The sequence below is a fragment of the Oreochromis aureus genome, linkage group 10, assembly GCF_013358895.1.
Source record: "Oreochromis aureus strain Israel breed Guangdong linkage group 10, ZZ_aureus, whole genome shotgun sequence".
NCBI lineage: Eukaryota > Metazoa > Chordata > Actinopteri > Cichliformes > Cichlidae > Oreochromis > Oreochromis aureus.
Window position 1 is genome coordinate 19,644,049 of NC_052951.1, and position 2,655 is coordinate 19,646,703.

The following is a 2,655-nucleotide window of genomic DNA, read 5'->3' on the forward strand; positions in this document are numbered from 1 at the left end:
GAATCGGACCCAATAAATCAAAAGCAGACCCCGTTTTAAACTCAACGACGAGCATATTATTAAACTCAGAACCGGGTGAGTTTATTGGCACGGAGCGTTCAATAGCACCATACTGGAAAAGAAAATCTTCAACCTCCTCAACCTCATATGCGGGGACGCCACTAACCAACACCGCGTTTGGTATTTTAACACCTAATGACTCCAACAAGTCCATGTTCATAGTAATATGATGAGATGGTGAGACTGAATGTACACAACTAATATTATACTTGACACAACCTCCTGGCTGGCTCGCCACTTAATTGTCTTATGTAGCAAGTACATAAGCTAAGATAAAATAAGATGGCCATGAGTGGTTGGGCTAATTCAGAAGATGTCAGATTCGGCTCTAGGAGGTGAGTGAAGTATAATAGACATACAACCACAGATATTGTGATTACGGTTGTTATTTACAGTGAAAATAAAGTGCATTCACCAAATATCAATATTTACAAAATCTGCAGACAGGGAAAAATAAAACATAATTCAAGCTTGTAAAATATCAGCTGCACAGTGGTGCAGCAACCTCCTCCAACCCCCAGCAGACAAAGTCCATAAAGTTGCTATTTCATGATTGATATAGTCCAACGCGTATGACAGTCTGTAACAGGTTGACATTGGAAGTGTGATTGATCAGAACTGAGATTCCAAGACTGAGATCTCGGAAATGAGATTTGGGGGACTGAAAACCAGGGGGGGAGAGTGTAGGCCACAGCAGCCTCCTACCAGACTGCAGGAAGTTGTAGCTGGGGTTCTGGCTCGTTGGGCCTAGCTCGCCATCCAAAGTAGTGGTGTCGCTGTGGTCTCTCCAGGGCACCACTAGCCTGCACTATAATCACAGGACCACTATTAGCAAAATTCATCTAAATTTCCCAAGCTAGCTTTAGTTCCAGTGTACACAATAAGGTTCATGAGAAAATACCAATATACAACAAATACATATCCAACCATTGTAATAAGTTAAGATAAATGACAATCTCTAATAACAAAACTACAGCCACATAGAGTGAGAGTAGTAATAATGTGGTAGGGCCACAGCCTTAGCCATCCCATCAGCTAATAGCACTGGCATACTGATACAGGTTACAAACACAAACAGACATTCAGACTCAACTCACCATTCACTACGTGCGATGTCACATACGAGCCCCACGCATCTACCCGCGGCGGTATCAAAGTACTGTTAAACGCAATCCACAATTAATTCAAAAACAAACCAAGATAGTAAACAACAAAAGGCGCTCGCCCCACGTACCTGTTGCTTCCATCCGCTAACGCCTCTCCCCCGCATCTTTTCGAGGCGACAACCCGGAAGGCATATATTAGTGTCTCGCGAATGGGATTGGTCACAATCAGGCATGACGCGTCGCGATGCCTTCACGGACACGCTCCGGTTGGAATTTAGGACTTCGGTTTAATTATAGATGCAATTTTATGTGGGTTACATCCTCCCCGCCTTAACCCATGCACGTCCCGTCGCATGTTAAACGCTAAACAACGTGAACAGACGAAGGACGACTAGCATTGTGGCCCAATGCATCGGAAAGACTATGCAACATCGTTTGGACAACGGAAATCAGAGGATTGCCACGAGTGAAATAGTGAAGTCGGTCAGAGATGCAATTTTATGTGGGTTACATGTAGATAGATTGTGTATTATTGTCGCTCACTGAAACTCATTTCTACAGAAAACTCAGATGCATGCAGGGTGACATAATTATAGAACAACTTAAATAATTGAAAAAAGACATGCAATGTCTAATTGGACGATATTATTATGCTTATCAAGTGATTAGTGATGCAAAAAGTCCAATGCCAATTTTTAATATTGTTCGATTCTCAAGAAATAGAAATACTTTATTTAGTTAAAATGATCCATTGAAGGCCAAAAAACTGTTTTTTGTAATAAATAAATAAATCATCCCCTTTAATTTACTTTTAACCGTCGACTCAGGCTGCTCTGTGGTTTTAGTTCTACTTGATTTGACCTCTGCTTTCGATACGGTTGATCACCACATTTTATTATCGAGGCTAAAACATGTTGTTGGTCTCAGAGACATAGTCCTATCTTGGTTTAAATCATATGCTGCCTTTGGGCTCTATTTTCAAAAAATGTAACATCTCCTTCCACTGCTAAGCTGATGAAATCCAAATTTACTTCCCTCTGAACTTGGATGTGACCCACTGCAACCTTTGTTTAACTGTCTCCATGATGTTAAAGTTTGATTATTACAAAACTTTCTTTTTTGAAGTAATTGTCTTTGATAGGCATACCGCTTTGTGCCAGTTAACAGACACCCTTGGTCCTCTTGCCAGCCATCTCTCTCACAAGGTAAGAAACCTTGGAGCGTTTTTGGATAGCTCTCTTAAATTAGAGAAGCAAGGGTCCTAAGTGGTAAAAAACCAGCTTTTACTAGTTACGTTTGATATCAAATGTGAAGCCCTATCTTCCTTTAAAAGTACTTGAAAAACTTATTCATGTATTTATCACCTCCAGACTGGACTACTGTAACTCTCTTTACCTGGGCCTCAAACACTCTCCTCTCTACCATTTGCAGTTAGTTCAAAATGCTGCTACACACCTTCTAAAAGATACTAGAAAGCATGATCACATCA

The 2,655-nt window shown here is 40.8% G+C and overlaps 1 long non-coding RNA gene across 1 annotated transcript; it reads right to left on the reverse strand.

The window, feature by feature from the left end:
* Positions 1–366: 366 nt before the first annotated feature.
* LOC120442206 lies at positions 367–1,487 on the reverse strand. The gene is made up of 3 exons (XR_005614570.1): positions 1,295–1,487; positions 1,158–1,219; positions 367–868 (listed from the first exon to the last, which is right to left on the reverse strand). It is a non-coding gene; the product is annotated as an uncharacterized LOC120442206 (long non-coding RNA).
* Positions 1,488–2,655: the final 1,168 nt, after the last annotated feature.